Here is a 20,577-nt window from a genome sequence, read left to right as displayed (position 1 = left end):
GACTGATTAATTAATCACACAAGATGGGCTAGTAAAAAATGAACACATTACTGCAAAGCCAATTTCATAAGCAGTTATAAGTCCTTCGGAAAAAAAAAAAAAAAAAAAAAAAGAAAAAGAAAAAGAAAAAGAAACCTCAATTTAGGCTCTCTTGCTACAAGGTGATAATTCTAATTACTCAGAAGAGTTGAGTGACTTCCATAACAAAAGACATAAGTAATATCTGCAGCGTAGTACAAGCAGTTGCTACTGGGGAAGTCTCATCCCTGACAAATACACCTCAGCATTAATGCCCCTGCTATTCCACTCCCAGTCTGTTGAATTCCCAGCCAGGCCAAACAGTAATGCATTGGTTTTTCAATGTAACCAACTGGAACTAAAATGCAGCCACAATCATTTACACTGCAGACTGGTGCCCAAATCAAGCCAGCGTGTGCTAGAAAGAATACCAGGGATTACAGCTGCAAAACATACCGGCACAACGCCTACAATTTGACCTTACTGCAAAATCCAGGCTGTCTGTCCCCCTGTGTGCCCAAGGCAGAAGCGTCTTGGGATTTTCAGGAGGACCCTGTTCTGCTTGGGGCAGCTTTTGTGGGAGAGATCTAAAGAAAATCCATTTCCATACCTATGTCTGTCCAAAGACAACTCCTTACGAGGACAGTGAGTAAGAAAAAAGAAATAATAGCATGCCAGACAGCAGGGACAGCAAGCAAGAAAACAGACAAGTGGAAGAGGTCCTGTGGGGAAAAATGTGAAGCTAAGGAAGGAAGGGAATTCATGTAATAATACATCAACAGAAGAGGGCATAAAAAACAGATGGAAGACAGGGAATCTGAAGATTAAGCTCAAATAGAGAGACATAGTGGTTAAAAAAGGCAACAAAAATGTGCATAACATTAAGGTCAGTAAAGGTCACCAAGCCCTTGGCCTATATTTCCTACCAGAAAATCAGTTTGGGAAGAAAGTGGGTTAGGGGAAGCAAAAAGAGTTTTGAGACAGGAGTGGGGAGCACATCAGCACCTGTCTGGGATCTCAACTTTTATAGCAAAAAGCCCATTTGATGTCTTTCAGTTCAAAGTTACAGCCAGCAGCTATCCAGCTCCAGCGGCTCTGCTGATCTGGGGCCTTTTGCAGACTGTAATGTGTTCACTGGAATTGAAGCTTCCCTTTAGAAAAATGATGTCTGCAACCCTTCTGGTTTGCCAAGATATAGCCTTCGCTATGTAGATCAATGCTCTGCTGTCTTGCTGAATCTACAGCCTGAGGTATGAACATCTCCCATTCATCTTAATGGGATGTTAACCTCAAAGCCTCATTGTGACTATCCAAATGCTAATATTATATTAAACTAGTTGTTTAACGTACAGATGCTGGGCTTAAGTCACTCATATTTGTACAGGAGAACTGGATGCGACTTTGATTTTGCATCTGAAGACCTACAGAAAAATAGTCTGAGCAAAACAAAGACGTGAATTTCCATTCACTGTGGTCATCTCTAAAAATTGTTTTTATTTTAGTTTAGAGATGCAGGGAGGGGCTGTTGTTTTCCCCTATTTATCTTCTCCAGGTAGGTAAGTGTTTATTCTTTTTGCTTTCAGAGTTTCTTTCCCTCTTCCCAAAGATGGTGTCAGTATAACTTTCAATTCATGTTTCTGGGCCAGCCTATGCTTTCTCTGTTCATGTTCTCTGCTCTGTAAGAAGACCTCAATAAGGACATTGAAGAAAGAGGTCCAGCAGCACTATCAGAAGATATCAAGTGCCATTGGCTCTCATGTGCAGACTAACCATGCTGCTGCAAGGGCAGAGAGCGAGCTGGTGCCACAAGGTGTGTGCCATAGCAAGACAAGCTCTTCCTCATTCCAGTGCTCTGAAAAAGGTCAAAAATTCCGGGTTTTCAGAAGCAGCTGGCAGTTACCAATGCTTCCATTGCTCAGCTCTCAACATAAATTACCTGAAAGCTTGGAAACTGTCAATATCCTTTCTGCAAAACTTTTGAAAGCCTCACAAGTAGGTAACCAACCCTTCTGGTCCCCCAAGTTCCCCAGTATCTCTAGGAAATCTTAGGTAGGAGCCTCACCCAGAAGTCACAGTCAAGCCCCCATACTTTGGCCTTGAATAAGGATTTCAGTACCAGGCTTACTACCAAAAGCGAATGCATATACATCAAAAAATAGATCAAATGACAAATGAAACTGCCTGCTCAGATAAAGCCATTTTCAAAAAGTTACAAAGGGGAGGGGAGGAGCAGGCGAGAGGATTTGAAGAAATATCTGTTGAAAGATAAAATAAGCAAGATACTGTGATGAAGAAAGTGAACAATGAAACAGAATCCAGTACAGACAGATCAAGTGAAAGAAAATCATGTTACTATTTACAGTAAAGATCACCCATCTAACATGTATAATTAGAAATTCACACACACAAAGACAAAAGTGACCAATGAATGCTGCTGTAATCAAAAATAATACACCATTGTATATATTTAAAAAAAAAAAATCTAACACTCTCCAAAAATAGGAATAATGGGGCTCATTAATGGACTCTTCATCTGAACTAAACAAGTTCCCTTTATTCACATTGTAATTTTTCCAAGCCTGCCAAAAGAAACCCTCATGAGAAGTCATCACAGTGCAGCCCCCCGCCCCACACATCTGTGCCTCACTGAAGTTTAGTTGCAGAAAGGACAATGATACCCAAAGAAACCCACTCACATTTCAAAGATTTCCATTTTCTCCTTAGCTTGTGTTGCTCGGCCTCTATCTGCAAATACAGTACAGCACCTGGGCCTTTCTCTTTACACAAAACAATAGCACACAACATGCCTGCATGCCACTCAGTGCACACACATCTTTGGCTGAAATTAAAATGTTCATTGACTATGTGGGACAACATGCTACAGTGGAAAATGTTGAAGTGCTTTGGAGTAGTGAGCAGAGGTATTAACATTTCCATAGAATTTGTAAGCTCTAAAATACCTGTTTAGAATTTTTTTTTTCTTAACAAAACAAAACACACACACACAAAACAGACTCCAGCAATGGAAGCAAGTTATTTTCTCTTGATTTCTTGGAAGTTCAGTTATAATCCACTGTTATTTGCATGCCAGTATCCCAAGCAGACACTCAGTCAGAGATGGTTGCTATTTTGAACTTGTAATTGGTTAGAGAATCAGATTTCCATCCAAACGACAAGTGAGAGGGTTCCTACCTATCCAAAGCCCCAGAAAAGTCAAAAGAATTGTGAAAGTGGCAAATCTACAAAAAAAAATAACATGAACAGGGTGCAACTATATTGTCATACCACTAGAAAATTACTAGTTAGTATGTTATTTACTATTTCCAATTCCGATTATACATTAACAGTACCCTGACACTAATAAAGTACTGTCAAGGGTATTCGTGACTGCTAATACTGCACCATTCAATCTCTTTATAGGGAAATTATTCTGGAAAGGCGATAACCTACTGAGCTGGATTGCTTCTGGTCTCTCTGGACTGTAAGCCTACCAGAAATAGTGTGACCTGGAAACCTGTCTCTGAGCAACCGCCAACCCCTTCTGTTGTGTTACAAAGGACAATAAATATTGTTATATTGCACTAGATGTATCCTCGTTATGTCTCTTAGGTGCCTTTTTATGCCACATGGAAAAACACTCATCAAGAAAAAGGATGCAGAATGAAGACAAGAGTCCAATACCTAGCCATGGTTCTTAGTTTGACTTTACTCCCTATGCAGGTCTCTTGGGTTTTGGTTTTCCTTTTTTGTTTGTTTTAAATAAGCAGCCAGGTGTTCTGCAGATTCAGATGTGGGGCAAAGAGAGATGTTAGTGCTCAGCATCTCTTAAAGGCTAACTTAAGTATCTAGTTCAAGTCCTACAGGTTTAATTTTTTATTACAAAAATTAAAAAGTGTGAATAAAGCTCTTCTTCAAAAGGCAGTACTGATCTTAAACATAAACTTTTTTCTATCCATCAAAGCAATTAAGAGTACTTTCATCATTAATGCAAAACAGAGGTAAACATATAAGAGGAACTGAAGTACAAAACCCCCCAAATATTATATTTATATATTATTTGTCTCTTATTAAATATGCAATACATCCCAGCCATTTTCTCTCATTATTATTATTCACAAGCAGCCAGAATAACAAATGGTCACCAAATTCACACCTTAAAATAAAAAAAAAAATAAAAAGAGAGGAGAGAGGCAGACAGAACATATCAGTGAATTACAAAAACAGCTATCTGATCTTGAATCAATTCTTTCACCGGGGGGGGAAAGGAGCCCTTAGTTTCCAAAACTGTTCACAGCATGCTAGCAATTGTCAGCAACCTTCCTCCACAATAAGCTTTTATAAACACTTTCTTCACCTCTGAAAATCTGTGAGCCATCTACAGTGAAGAAACGATAAGGATAGAAGAAGATAAGCAGTATATGAAGAAGGGCATGGCAGTGTTATAAGCTCTCCTTATACAAGGGTTTTACAAAACTGAGTAAAATATAACTGAAGTTGCATATACACTCCAAGAAATTCTGTAAAATCTAAATAGTAACATATGAAGATAATCAGACTTGTGATTTGCTTCCTGAAGTCAACAACAATTTTACCACTGATATCAGTAGGAGTAGGACTGGGGCCAATAAATTACTATTGACACTCCTGAGAGAAACATTCCCAGCAATTGCCCATAGTGGATGGGATAAGAAGCTCTAAAAAAATAAGACCTTACTCTTCCAAGCAACCAGCCCTGAAAAATCAAATATAGTGTTTCACTGGGACAGGAAAAAAGCTCTAAGTCATTAAAGTACCTACTTCTAAATAACAATCATATTTCCTTTACATTCTTTGGGCTTGAAAAAAATAATTGTATTTTATCAGAAATACTTTATGGTCTTGAATTCAACTGTTAATTATTTTTCACCATCATACTGAAACATTTCCCCAGGTTGTTCTGAATTTACGCATACAATGTGGGTTTAAATTAGCATATGATCAGTCACCAAAGATGTCAAGTGCATTATCAAGATTAGTCAAGTATGAAATACTATGGAGAGAAAACTATTTCAAAGAAGATGTAAACTGACCTAGTTTTACAGCCTGTTGTTCTGAATTTTGAGGATTTCACTAACGATTATATTTGTTTCATCTTGTCAGAATGACTTGCAGCTTATGAAATGCATTGATCTACTGGTGAGAATTAATTGTAGAACCCAGTGACTTCTGTCAAAGTAATATTCTTACTTAAAACCTTTCTGTTGTATATCTTTGTTGGTGTGTGTAAAATTAAAATTCAAAACTTAACAAAAATAGATTTCCCTAGGAATTTCAAAGCATGAGCTGGAACTTTTCTTTCTTCTGGAACAATTCTTTCTCATTTTGTATTCCACACTAAATCCAAGGTCAGTTAACAAAATGTATTCTGTGAATAAAAGCATAATTATTGGTGTAATTTGCAGTGCAAATGAAAGGAAATCATTACTGCCTAATTAACAGTACATATGTCAAGAATCCAGTAAGAAAAATAGAAATAAAATAATAATAATTTTAAAATCTAGAAGCTTTTTATCTTCTGCTCTGAACAGAAACCACAAGCGATGTATGTTGCTTAATTTCTTTCATAAATAATTCACGCCAAATTGTGGACATTTTCCATAGCAGACATTTAAATCTCAAGAAGGCTTAGTGCACTAAATAAGAGGTGCTTTATTAATCATTCTCTATTCCTTGAAGCTAAGTTTTAACTATGGTTTCTTGCTGAAGAAAACACATTTTTTACTTTAAAGTTTTGCATGGGAACTTTTAATAACATCTCCTTTAGAATGCATAAGATCCTTTTAGGTATTTTTCTTTAAAATATGCATAGTTTTTAAAAGAGTATTTCCAAAAATTCTTTAAAATACAATGTCAGAGTGTTCCAATGGAAGAGCTGACCCCAGGGGGTTCACTTCTCATGTCATCACTACACCAGGATTCCCAGTTACATCAGCAGGAGCTTAGGAACAAGCATCTGGTTAAGTTCAGGACAGTCGAACAATGACACCGGTTTGCGATTGGTATTGAGGGAGTTGAATGGAAAACTGAACAGCTGATTTTGCAGATGTAGAACCAGTCACCCAAGCTCCACATGTCTGTTGTGCTGCAGAGCAGCTTATTCTCAGTGCTGTGGCTCTGCTTACCTGCCCTGTGGTGCCTCGCTCAGAGCTCCTGGTCACCGTAGCACTGCACTCAGCTGTCACCAGACCACACATTCACCACAGAGGCAGCTTTCAAAGTTAAGGCAACCCAAATCACTGTCTGTTTCAAGACAAAAACAACAACAACAAATCACAGCTGTAGAACAGTGACACAAAGGATGAGTACAGGCTCCTGTAAAGCCTCAGCAAAAGAAGTATGTTCTGTCAATAATCTTTTGCCAAAGAGAGTGTATTCAGGGTAAAATACATAAGTCTTACCAATTTACAAGACCTGTCCCAAAACAGAAAAACTTCAACAACAACAACAAAATCACTGTTTTCAATTATGAAAAATAGTTCTGTAGCTAATATCTGTGACAACTTTTGAAAAATAACATTTTCATTCAATGTTTTGCTCTAGGTATAAGAGAAGTTGCTTATATGAAGAGATACAATTTTAATGAAGATTTCCAAACACCTTAACCAACAGCATGAAGTTCCAGACTAAGCTGATGTAGTAAAACACATAACATGGAGAAAGATACCACTAAGTTACAATGGAAGTGTATCAGCAAAGAGGTGATATCAAAGATAATTCATTCCTCTCAGTATATGAGTTAGCCAAGGCTTGCTTTGCTATCTCATAGTATCTCACCGATACTAAGCACCATGAGGACCTGGAACACTATTATCAATTTCCCCATGTAGGTAAATGTTTGGGGATTTTGTCTATTTTTACGTTCCCCACTCAACACAGTCAAAAGCTTTATTATTGAGAGAGATTGTGAAGAAACCAAGGACAACAGAAAGCACAATAGAACCATCAGTTCTGAAACAAAATGAAGGGCATTTAAGAACCCCCACCCCACCTTACCACGCCAGATGTAACATGCCACAAAGCAGGGGTAGAGAGCGAGCAGAGGGACAGTTTTTTTTACAAACTGGCCCAAAGAGACAATATTCCCTGCATGAAATCATAGGGTGGCTCAGGATCATTAAAGCCTTGTCTAGAGATATTGAACTCTTCAGACGACAGGCACAGCATTAGGAATAATTAACTGCATTAACATTCACTACACTGCCAAGCATTGTTCTTCTCCTGGTAAAATGAACTTTGTTTTTTTGCCTTGATTAGCAGCCACAATCAAGGAAAACAAGTCTGAAATTTGCAGACAATTTTCATGCTTGAGGAGAGAGAACTGTCTTATTCTGCAGCACAAGTGCCGTATTATCCTTCACTTCTACAGAAGATGTCAGGACGAGACACACTGTATGTGACAGTTTAAACGCATGCCCTAGGGCTTAAAGCAGCACGGTGCCAAAGTCTAGTGATACTCGCAATCACAGACAGGCTGACCTCAACTGCAAGATTCAGAAAATAGGCTGCATTTCCTAAATTCTGATCTGGACAAGGCCTCTTTATGAAAGATCCTGGGAAGAAACTCATTTTCTTTCTTTTTTTCTTTTTTTTTTTTTTAATTGCGTATTCTGTCAATAAGTTCTCAAAGGCTTGAGAGTAAACTGAAAATTTTCTTGCCTAAATCAGTTGCTTTTCTTTGAATAAAAAATATGTTTTTTAACAATTTTTGAATAGTTTCTATTCAAAATACTTATATGTGAGAATGGACCGGTGACTTGCTCAGACACCATGGAGAAGAGCAAGCACAGGAAGGGATGGCAACTGTGAACCACTATTCAGCCTTCTCTGAAGGGCTTTAGGGAATGGGGATGGATAGAAACGAGCAGGTGAGGCCATCTAAATGATTTAGGGGTGACCTTTACTGATGTTTATGGCAAACACTCTGTGACTTCAGTGGCAGCCAGGCTGCAGTCACAAGGTCTGAGTGCAAAGGGCTGAAGCCCCTGGAACAGTACCTGCCGCGGCAGGTGGTGCTCAGCACTGCTGCAGTGCAGCCCCACTGCTCAGGTTGGGTGTTTGCCAGGTCTGCAGACAGCTCCTCTACCAACATAGCTATTTGGGTTAGGTAGGCTGTCTGGAGCAGCAACACAAGGATGTTTCCCAAGAGAAACAGTGCTATGTTGATATAAAAATGGCCTTAAATGCCATCGCAGCTCATTCTGTTCACCTGAGCTGTTTAACAGTGGGATCACCAGGAAGACACACAGTGGTATTAAGGTAGTACAAGCCCCTTAGGGCACTTACAGCTACATAGCTACTGCAGCATGCTCCAGCTATTTTCACTCAAGAGCCAGGTGGTGTCTTTTCCAAGCAAAGCCTTCCTAGCTCAGCCAGCCAGCCATGTCTCGCAGTCAGATGGTTGTAATCAAACACTGCTCATTTTGCTTTGTGTTTTGAAGGGAGCATGGATTAACTCCTCCCTGTGTTTTCCTCGCATCTGTACTTGCCTGGACCTCAAAGAGGGGGGTCTGTACCCACCGACGTTATTTTTGTAAAAGGCATCACATCAGTTCCAACTTGCCAGTGAGTGTGCTGGCACCTGAATCCCATGGCCATTCCCACTGTGGGCTCTCGCTTTGCTAGCTTTAGATTGGGTATTTGTGAGTGCTTGTTAAGGAATATGATCTGGGACCAGCAAAAGAAAATTTCTCATCATAAATCTGCTACTGTCTGCTCCTCATCTATGAAGGATGTACAACACAGGGAAGAGCTCTTTGCCTTGAAAACAACAGCTCTGGTTACAAAACTTACAAACATGTGCAAGTCTCTGCACGCGGTTCAACACAGAAAAAATCCATAGAACTACCCTTAGACCAGGTATTAGAGGGGTTTGGAAATCCGAGTTCAGCAGCTGGAGCTTTCTGATTGTGTTCTGCTTCTGTGAACCCCCAGGGCTGTTTCAAACATGTGCCTGTCCAAGCACTGCAGGCACTGGTGTGCAACTGCATTCTGCAGGTTCCTCCCATGCAAACTTCTGCCCTGGACCGCACTTGTCCTTGGCTGCACAGCTATGTGAAATGCGTATTACCAGGGGCTCAGTCCGACACTGCAGCAATACAACAAAGCCAAAGCGCTCAGCACTTTCCAGAAGAGAGGCATCACTATTCCATTTTACTATTCCATTATTTTAAGACACTGCTGCCGACAGGCTTGGCTACTTCCATGAGCATGTGTGTCGGCTACTCTGAGACAAACAGGCTGCCTGCTCTGCATTCCTTCTGTTCTCGCCAGCCTCTGCCTATCATCTGTTTTCCATTTCATTCCTTTACCTCCCATTCTTTAACAGTATGTGTAGGGTTGAAAAGTATCCACTGGCTTCTTGGTCTCTGCTGCTGGAAGCAGAGTTTTTCTCTTACTTGTTCCAGGGAGCAGGCAGCCAGGGTGAGCATCAAGCCAAGAGGTGGGGTTTTAAGGGGTCTGTGAGTTGGTGTTGTTCTTTTTTTTTTTTCCTCCTTATAGTCTTTCCCTCCTGCCTTAAGATTTTCCAAGCATACCCAGAGCCACTGGGCCTGGCCGTGACATGTGCTCCTGGTTAAGCTGCAGTGGTCATGCTCGAAGGCTGCTGCAAATCCCTGCACTGGGAATGACTCCCTCCTTCCTGCACTCACCATTGCCCTGAATTCGGTTAAGAAATTTAATTGATTTTAATTAAAATAGTGCAAACTCCTGCATGACGCTCTCAATTCAGTCTAAGAATAGCTTATTTAGATTTACTTTATACTTGTGCCTAATTGATTAAACCAAAATAAGCCATTTTCATGCTAAAATCGGTGCACAGGTTTAACCAACCCAGAGCCAGTTTGTCCTTCCAAATGTGTGCAATAACAAAGAGCATACGAAGGCATGCAATGAGTATTCGCTTGGACTGTGAAACACAACATTAATCTGTCAGCCCCTGACCCTGTGCTGTATTGCCAATACGTCAAACATCTTCACTCTGCTTAGCCCAAGCACATTCCATGCACTGTGCTCTTTGTCAATAACCATTCAAATATTTCTCTGCCAGTAAAGACACAGCATTTTCCTGCCCCCTCCAGCATCAGCAGAGTTTCTTAGCTCTTCATGAAAATTCAAATGAAAAATATCGACAAGTTTTCATTGTTTCTGAGCACACACAAAAAGCAAATCCATCTGCTTTTTCCTATCTTTGCAATGCAATGCAGTGCCTGTATATTTTTAATTCCACCTTCACGTTCAAGTCAGACTTGAAAAACTGAGAACGTGTTTTTATGAGGGCTTTAGGTGAGCAACTTCAGACCATCTTAAGGAGAGCTTAACTGAATTTTTGCAGTCCTACACATGAACTGTGCTATGAAGACTTCAGGATCCTTCAGGACAGAAGATGCTCTGCAAATGGGCAATATTTATCACTGCCAAAATGCACACACGAACACGAAACTGATAGGACAGGTCTGTTACCTGCAGGACAGGGCACTGTCCACTTCTGAGGCGCAGCTTCTTGCAGGTGGTCCTCGCTACACCCTACTGCCTCCTACCAGAGCACAAAGCTAAGTCAAGGCAGGGGGAAGAGGTTCGTTTTCAGCGTCTCTCTGCTAGAAAGTACTTTTTTAATGTTAGTGACTGAAAGAAAGAAACAGGCATCGCTCAATACCTTTGCAGGCTGGGGAAGCACCGCAGCAATGCCCTGGCAGGACCAAGCCCAGACCCTTGCGTACAACGTGCCTCAGCAATCTGCAGGCTGCAGTAGCACATACCCATGGGCAGTTGAATTACCACCTACAAGTATGAAAAATTAAAATGGCAAACAAAGGAAGGGGAGTAAGAGAATAGCATCAGTAAAGTATTTGGGGAGAAGGATTTTTCTGGGTCTTTTGGTATTTTTGTTGTTTGGGGAGGGCCGAGGACACATGCAATAGACTAGAGATGTGCAGTGAAACTCATCATGGGCTCTTCCAAATGCAGTCCCGTTATTTCTGGAACATTCTTCCGGAGACATTTGGTTTTATTCCTGTTCTAGACCCACTCCCATGACGGACGTCTGCAAAAAAGTCATGCTGACTTCACTGAGACATAGCAAGGGTGGGGAGACTTGTGATATTAGACTTTGCTCTGGGATGGAGGCTCTAGTGAATTACTTGCTCTCCTGTCACTATATATAATATTTTCTAAACCAGTCATGCAAGGTATTCTGTTCCACAAAGGATTTGCAACTGTAGAGATATTAATTTCCTCAGACCTTTAGCACTCCCCTTGTAAAGGGACTGCTCTTGAACTTTCTCAATACTTGCTACTGCTGCTCTTGCAGTCTGTTCATGGTATTACTAATTTCACAGAGAGAATAAACTAGTGAGAGAAAAGGCACAAATTTCATTTCCCCGACCCCCTTGAATTTTTATTTAAGCTCCCTTAATTCCAGTATCCTATTTCTCTCAGGAAGCTTCTTTTCATCTTTTTGTACAGTTTCACCAAGTAGAAAACATATCACAACAGCTCCAGTGGCTCTGCCTCACACACTGCCCTGGAGTTTGCAGCCCCAGAATAACTTCTGACTAGCCATGATTTATCTGGCTGGTCAGAGGTTACTGTACATAGAAATGCAATTTCTTCCTCGCACCCGCTCTATCCTTCTTTGGCAACTCCAGGTGTCATCAACAATCTGCCGCGTGCCATTTTATGGCCTTTCCTCCAGTATTTTATTCAACTGATATCCCTTTTGCTGAGAAATGCTGCCTAGAAAAGGCTAGAGCCCTCTTCTCACTATATATTTAATTAGTGTAACTGCTGATTTATGTACTAAAGAGCTGAAGATTCATCCACAATAGTTCTGCCCTTGCAATACTGTCAGCGTATGCCTCAGCTTGACATTTGAAGGAAATGTCTCTATTTCTGGCTGCATTCACATCTGGGATGATGCTCCTGTCTGGAAATTAGTGTTCAAAAATTACCTGCTTTCTCCATTGTTTCCCAATTTCATGTTAGATTAAATGCCTCAAAGCTTTTTCATTAGGATTTTGAGTTCAGTGCTTTGATGACCCACTTGAGCCTGGCAACTGACAATCTCAAAGTCTCCTTAATTCTGCCAAAATAAATGAATTTGTCCATCTCCTGATGTTGTTTTAAATAGAAGGCAGGAAATCTATGTGACTAAAAAAGCCTTTACTTTCTTTGCAAATTTGTTGCTACGCTGCTTCACCTCTTGTGTTTTGATCGAGGCCCCACAATACCTTACAGCACTGCGCTCAGACCGCACCGTTACCTTCTTCCGGCTGCTTGCTAGTTAAACCTGGCTGGGGGAAGTCTGCAACATATCTGAGTCTAGTTAGACTGAGAGAAAACATATAATTTTATTTCTTTTTAATTACTTGTTTAGGACATTGGCAGTGACGATGACAAATTATCATCCTTTACTTCATCTTATTAGGCAATGACTGTGCTGCTCTTTCTACTATGAACTTTTGCAAATATTTCTATCACCAGCCTGCGGTTTTAAAGATTAACTGAAATAGAGAAAACTAAGAGGACATAAGACATAGAGTAGTTTTCATTAAATAATTTTAATTAGGAAAGTCTTGAGGATTTTCAGATTATATAGGAGAAAGTTTCACCCACTAACACTGCTACTCTATTAGCTATGGCCTAGACCTGTGCTCCTAGAGGTAATGGGAAGTTTTAGTTATTTTCAGTGTGAGCACGATGGGGCTCAGTATAGCCAAGAATGCAGCACTGACTTGTGATCAAAGGGCAGTTCAGAGTAAGGAAAGTCATTTCCTCCAAAGGAAGAAGATAAAGCTTCCATCCATTTTTCTTATTAGGAGCACTAAAGTACTCCAAAGTCTGATTTATGGAATTCAAGATTTACGGCACTCAAAAATCCTGTGTGCTCAGGTGCCTTTTTTGAGTCCCTTTTTCCCCTATTTGATAAAAAACCAATGTTTGATTATCATCTGTAGCACATTAGTATGCCAACATTCATCAAATTAGGCCACTAGATAAACTCAGCTCATTTCCAAAATGTTTCCGGCTTGGGTTGCTTAGTACTTTCACCAAAGCAGATGCACAATTACATCTTTAGAAGGCTAATTTATAAGCACAAAGGACTGAAAATATTGGCCTAACAACAAGTCAAGAACAATATTCCCTGTCAGTCAGAACTAGTTGAGTAAGAATGAAGGCAGCAAAAAGAAGTCAGCCAGCCAATGATCGCATTAAAGAACATCATCCTGTTACAGGGACACATGATGGGAGAAACAGAAACAGGCTCTGAGCACTGCTAACCCATTGAAGAAACAACAATAGACAATTCTAGCACTGAACATTATTTTTAAAAGATTTAAAGTCAAACAATTACTTTACAGGCATGCTTTAATCTGACATATAATTTACAAAATACCTTCCAAGGCAATACATAGTATTTTCTCTAAATCTCTCTAGGAAAAAAAAAAAAAAAAAAACAGATCCACCTACATAGCATTGGGCACAATTTGGCATTAGGTTAAGAGATCAAGCAGGAACATGAACATACGAAATCTTATAAAAATGATTAATTTCATAGGGCCCAGCATTTATATTAACTTTTACCTAGAGTAACACCAATAAATATATTCAGCAATTCCTACAGCAAAAAATCTACTCAGACAGCTTTCTCTATCAAAAACTCCAAAGAATGCAATGAATTGATGTCCGGTGCTCCCACTGAGTGCTCACACTTCTATCCTGGTTATGGAGGTGTCAAGGGGGATAGAGTCTCTTTTAGAAGATTAGCAGCAGACCCATACTAAACTCATTACTATCTTTATTACTAACTGTCATGGAAACGCTTGTCTAGCATTTGCCCTGCTTCTTCCTCTCTGTTGTTTTTGGTTGTTAGCTCAAACAAATGCAGTTCAGACTGCCTGAGGAAAAGGGTGCAGATCCATACAACATGCTATCCAAACCTTTTGCTATGTTCACAGATAATAACTTCAGATTAACATTAAACACATGATACATTGGCTCGCATTACATTACTTCAACTGTAGCATGTAACATTATGTCAGCCAAGGCCAACATTCAATGTGACATGATATGATCTAACATGATGCAGGGTTATTGCCTCCTGTGTGAGGAATCTCAGGCTAAGAAACAGAAATAGAACAAGCAGATGCACATAACAGATCACTTTAAAATACTCCTGGGAAAAAAGAATCAGTATTAAATGCATTGCATATTTTGCCAGTATTCTCCTTACTGGACTCAGCTGGGCCTCCAAGCTACCATGATGTGTTTTCTTCTTTCTTTTCTTTAAGCAAGACTCAAGGGCTACTGAGTCAGCCAGACTGGTACTAGGACCTCACCACAGGAGGAATTTCAACTAATTCAGCAGACTTCCCAAGCTGTGATCACTCTACTAATACTTTCTGCTCTCCTAGACTTCAGTGACCCCTGTTTCATGAATAATGTGAGTGACACTACTGAAAGTCCCAGAGGAGCCTGATCACACTGAGTGATGTGGGGTTTTTGGCCTGCACAGTAACAAGCCATGGGAAAGAAACGTTTAGCTGCTGTACCAGACTCAAAATGTATCAGAGGAGTATAAAACTTTAAAAGGACCAGTAAGTCTTCAAGGGGTTTAACTTGTTTTCACACACTGTATAGCTTCCAAGTTGCAAGCTCTGTTCGCTCCTCAGCTACTCCCGCAGAACTGCATCTGTGCTTTGAGGACAGAGCAAGACCAAAGTTAAACTCAGCCATACGAGTCAAGGTGGCTGATTGTACTCATGCAATTCTGTTGTGTGGCTATAACCTTAATTTACTCTTTGAGCCTACTATAAGCATAGCCCACATGTGAAGTATAAGGATGATACTCAAGCAGCTTTACTCACACAAAAGCCAGCCAGATTCCCAAAGAAAAAAAAGATAGGAAATTCTTGCATTAAACATTTAGTTTTAAATTAGAAGTAATAAACTCTCATAAATTACAATAGAGTTATCAGTGGCCACTGAGATCATTTAATATCTGGCAAAACAAAAATGTACAGCTTCAAGAACCCATCCTGTCCCTGATATAACATAAGGATGTATCATTTTTAGAACAAAGGCTAAGCTAATCACATCTGACTTCACATTTCTCTATTTTCTGTTTGCCTTTGTAAACATGAAGGTAATGTTTTGCTTTTTAGTATTCTGTGACAACAGAAAACACAAGCATTATTTTATTAACCTTTAAATGCAATTTGGTTGTTCTCTTTCCATTTTAGCTCTGGAGCTTTGATGTCTGAGTGACATTGGATATACCTTAAGGGCTCAAAAAAAAGTTCAATAAGCTTCATAGCCTCAGCATAAAATACAGAACAGGGAGAGAGAAATAAATAAATAAGTACACGCACACATATTTTCCTCTTTTATGGCTTTGAAAAGCCACAGCTGTCATTTGGTTCCTCGTTTTTCCTCGGGCTAAAGATCATCCGATGAGATAGGAATAAGCATGGTACAATCCTTAGACTGGATGCAGAGAAGCCAATATTTTTACCTAGTCAGCTAGCATGGCTTTAAAAAATAAATAAATAAATAAATAAATCCAAGTCATCTCCTAGCACTTAGCTATATCCTCAGATATACCCACAGAACTGTTCCCCAAACTCAGGAAATGCTGACATTAGCACTTACTGCACCAGCCACCTCCTACCTTTGTGTACTCTCCAGAACCCAACAATAAACTGGAATCTTAAACCCTGATTTTCTAAAACTGTGTCAATTTTCCAAAATCCAAAACCAAAGCAAACATTAATTTAGGCCAGAAAAATCAATCCTTGGAGTAAAACATAAGGGGCTTCATTTTCCTAAGACACTTTCAGCACCACAGTCCCAAACTTTAATCCTAAATCTAACCCTACAATAGCCCTAAGACAACCTACCACTAGAGAAAACAGAACATAGGTATAGACTTCGGTTCACAGCAGCCTCTTCTAACTCTGTAAGTAATAAGCTGGATTCCTGACCCCTTCAATAACTAGTCCCTAAAAAAATCCCCAAAGTTTCAATTCAGAAGTACTCTTTAAACCTTTTTACTCTCTCACCCTGAGTCCCATCTTAAACCCAACCTTTGCTGTAGCAAACACATGCAGAGAAACAAAAAGTTATCGGTGTATAAGGAATACCTTGGGGATCAGCCTGTAAAGTAAAAAAGAAGAGGGCATTGCCTTGTATCAGCATCAGATCTCTTTCAACTTTGTGTGTTTGCAGGATCCAGCACTACACTGGGTTCTGTGAAATGGCTGCTAGACCAAAGCTATCTTTGTGCACAACACACAGAAAAGACACACAGGATAGCAGGTGTCACTGCAGAAGTGGCAGTTCCCCATCTCTTTATCTTTAAATCAAAGCTGCATCACCTAGTTCAAAATATGAAACCGTTCAAGTATGTTTAAACCTTAGTTTAGAAATAAGAGGGTGAGCTTGTATTGTGTTACCTGAATGCACTGACTCCTTTTCTTAGTCAATGACTTGCTTGCATTGACTTGAAAAATGTTTTTTCACTTAGATCCTGCCCTTATCAAAACAGAGCAAAATTACACATTGCTTGTACGACTCTGTCATTTGTCAGCGAGCAAAGGCAGAAAGCAAGGCAACAGGGTGATGTAGTGACTATAACTAATGCTGCTAAACATCACAACTTTTTTAGCAAGTCTGGCTTCTCTCTTCAGTAAACAAGAGACACTAACCGAGCTTGGTGACAATGAAGAAAAATCTGCTTCTTTGCGGACGTGGGTGTATTTCACTGTCAGAATTATGGGAGACACAGTAACAGTGTGGTGTTCTGATTTAAACTAAAGGCAATTCTCTCCAGAGAGCTGGTAAATTCCCAAGCACGATATGCCTGTGCAAAAGCTAACGTAAAGTACAGTTCAATTTCTTCCAAGGGATTATAGAAAGGAAACGGACATTTACATTTCAATTCCACAATAATATTCACTGCAAGTCTTTGCTCTCTTGAAAATAAACCTGACAAAAAGACACCACTTTTTTTTTTCTTTTTTTTTCAAGGCTTCCGCCAGATCTAAGCTGGCTATGATTTTGAAAGAGCACAATGAACCTCTAGAATCACTTTGTAAAAATCGGGACTACAAAATACTGTTCAGGAAAACCACAGAGCTACAACAAGAAGTCAGATGAAAATGGAAAAAGACACAGTATAGAAAAGCTGCAACAAAAGGCAAAAATGGCCAAAAGCACCAGCCATCCTAGAGGGAAAAAAAACCCTGTGGTCATCCTGCCTGCATTGTTAATTGGGTAGGGCAGTGTCAGTGCAGAAGTGAATAGGAACATCACTGTTAAGTGCCTGCCTGAACAATTTAGCATACTTCAAATATTCAAAATCCATTTCACTTTGAATTAAGAGCATTTTTTAACCTACAGAAGGTTTCAAGAAGGGATGAATAATCATGGCACACTTTGCCTGCACATACGATTTTTTGGCTCACACACCACATACCCTAAATCTCTGTATTTTCTCATCTGTCAATCTTTATTACAAAAATTCCCACTCAAGCTGAACACCTGTCTTCTGAGACCTCGTCTGCTCAAGGCATTGATTCCCCAGTTGAAGCCAGGCTTCTGCTGAAGATGTCATCATCATCTGCGCACCAAACTGCAATGTCACATGCAAAGGATTATAACTTTATGTAGAAGACTTGAAGATGGCATAGATATGTTTTTAAGGATAGAAAATTTCCTTCCACATAAATACACCAAGTGAATGAACAGTAAACACAGACAGATGCAGATCATTTAAGCTAGTACACATAGAAGAATTTCAAAATAGACTTGTTTTTCAAAACTACCATGGAAAATGATCAATTTTTTAAATAAAATGCCTGGAAAACATACCTTACTGAGGGCAAAATTTAAAATCAGGTTTTTAGGTTACATGGAAAGAAAATACAAGAGAAAATAAAAAGTAGAACAGGAGATTATGTGTGGTTCAGATGAAGCTAATCTTGATGTCAATTTGGATGAGGTTATTGGAAAACAAATAATGATATTTTAATCTTGTGGAAGTTGGGGTCCTGTGCTGTCTTTTCAGCCACTAATTGTGCTAAGAAATTTTGATATTAGTTTGACTGATATTTGATATAATGATCTTCAAAGCAAGAAAAAATCTGTCTTAACCAATGCTGCTTAAGTAAAGGCAGCATTGTCAAAGGATAAGCTGCAATGCAGTGACAACCTCTGGGTTATTTCACCTAATGAGGACTATCCCATGGCAGCAACTAGCCTGTAAGGGGTTGCAGCATTCTGTTATGTCAAGAGCACCATCTTGCCAGCCTTGAAGCGGAAAAACTGAAGCAACGCTGTGAACAAGCCTTAGATTGGCAAAGGGAGGGAGAAATGGGGGATTCCAAGAATTGGATTAGCTTTTACTGGAATCTTTTTGTATCGCCAGGATAGATGTATAAGCAGAAAAACAGAAATTGGGTAAACTCTGTCAAAAAGCATCCTGCCCTAGTAGCAATCTGCACAGTAAACTTGACACTCCTGCTTCATCATACATTTTCCAATTCCAGTATCATTAAACAGTAATTGTTCTGCTCTACTTCCTGTTTTGAAAAATGCTGCATTTTGCTCTGCCTTCCTAACAGCCTCTTAAGTCATTTAAGTTTTAATCCTCTCACAACAAACGGCTATGAGAGGGAACCTTGCTGAACTCTCTAAATTCATTTCAGGACTTTGAAGATGCCACCATTTTTATTAGTTCACCATTATTGTAGCTGCCACTTCCAAATGCCTCAGAATGCCTCCTTAAAAAAGGGGAAGTACTAAAATGAAAATTTTCAAAAGGATTCAAAGCTCCTATTGTGGTTGCTGGATACAGCCAGCTACCACATTTAAGTGGCTAAAGAAAAGCAGAGAGCTCTTTTAAGAGCGTGACCGTGAATGACTTATTCCCATCGATGTCTGTGCCAGAACTGAGAACAGACCATGCATCCACAATAGTGAAAGGACCACCTTTAAACTCATCTCACCGCTCATACAAGCTAGGGAGCAGCAATAACAGGTTGTAACAGCCCAGCATATTTTCTCTGCAGGATATACGTAAAGCTACAGAACATAGTTTTTACCATCCAGGTCCAAAAATATCAAGTGAGGGCATGCAAATTCAGGAAAGAGCAATGTTGTAGTTTATAGAAAACAAAATATGCGATATATTCAGAGGTGGGAAAGAGAGAGGTAGGAGGTGGTGAGAAAACGACACAATAAAAGTAAGACTGAGCAAGTAAAACATAGTTCTGGTAAGATAGGGAGGCAAGAGAAATAGTCAATATCCATTTGAGTAAGCAATCTTCCCCTGGCTACCTCAGTGTTCAAATACTCCCTATATGCTCCAGTTGCGTTTGGTATGTTCTGGTGCTATAAAGCGTGCTCCCTGATCTATGGTACACGCGCTTTCCTACTGAAATCTGCTGTGTACATGAAGGACTGCACTTCTTTGCTGCACTTAATGAAAAATGGCTTTTGGTAAATCTGATGCGGCAAAAATTAAAGAATTGGGCACAACAACTGGAGGAAAAGCAGTGGCATTACACAGCCAGTACCCCTCTTGCTGCTCCACCCATGTTTCAGAAACGTAACCAGAACAGAAAGCAATATAGCGGCTTTTTTGCTGTCATCACATTCAGGATGTTGATAACCACCTTGCAGCAACACTATCTCCACAAATATGCTGTTTTGTAGCCATCTTCTCCCAGCAATGCTGGGCAACAGGCACAGGTCACCATGGCTCATCGGTGAGGGAGTGACCGTCGATCCACCCAGAACAAGCTCTATGCCTGGTGACACATTCACTGCTGACCTTGCCAGCAGTTAGAGCCCTCACCAATTCAACAAAGTCAAGCTGGACTTGCTGCCTGTTTCACCCGCTTCAGCAGTGACATCTAATTGTGGGACTAACCACACACAGCGGACATGCACCGCCTGCTGCTCACTCCCACCCGCTCAGCTCCTGACTGGTGACGAGGAAGAGGCACAAAAAGCCTGTGTGGTGAAGGCCTCTCTGCACAAAGGACCTTCCCTCCGGGACTGGGTGTCCCTGGAGGTGACCTGGCACCCTTCGGTCAGTGTTTCTTTCCCACAGCTCCCCAGGGCAGTATTTAGCTGGTTACAAGTAGGTATTCTTGGCAATAGTTATCAAGTCCAGCTTTTCTCAGAAGCAAGCAGGCAGTTCCCAAACCAAACTGCTAGCAGCCAAATACCTCTTGAGTTTGCCAATCTGCACATTCAGCAATTGTAGACATGTTTCTCCAGCATCCAAGTGCATTGGGTGTCCTTGCCCAGGTTTTGGCAGCAGGGGGGTGGCCTCCTTGAGAAGAGGCCAGGGCTGCCCCATGCTGGGCACAGCCGCTTCTGGCCGGTTTGGGCAGGCTCCATAGCGGCCCAACAGGGCACAGCTGGGCCCACCAGGGGCCTCTGTGGAAACCTGCCTGAGGAAAGGCAGCACAGCCATGAGGGGCGAGGAGAAAGTGTGGGCAGCAGCCCACTCAGGCA

At 40.4% G+C, this 20,577-nt stretch overlaps 1 long non-coding RNA gene across 1 annotated transcript in view; it reads right to left on the bottom strand.

The window, feature by feature from the left end:
• LOC118251663 (uncharacterized) overlaps window positions 1–20,577 on the bottom strand; it is a 126,100-nt gene that overhangs the window by 33,438 nt on the left and 72,085 nt on the right. Inside the window, exon 4 of the long non-coding RNA XR_004779897.2 lies at window positions 6,180–6,297. This is a non-coding gene — a long non-coding RNA (uncharacterized LOC118251663). The remainder of the gene's footprint in view (window positions 1–6,179; window positions 6,298–20,577) is intronic.

Source organism: Cygnus atratus, chromosome 11 (assembly GCF_013377495.2).
Source record: "Cygnus atratus isolate AKBS03 ecotype Queensland, Australia chromosome 11, CAtr_DNAZoo_HiC_assembly, whole genome shotgun sequence".
Classification (NCBI taxonomy): domain Eukaryota; kingdom Metazoa; phylum Chordata; class Aves; order Anseriformes; family Anatidae; genus Cygnus; species Cygnus atratus.
The sequence above is the reverse complement of the archived record's forward strand: the minus strand, read 5'-3'. Positions and strand labels throughout refer to the sequence as shown.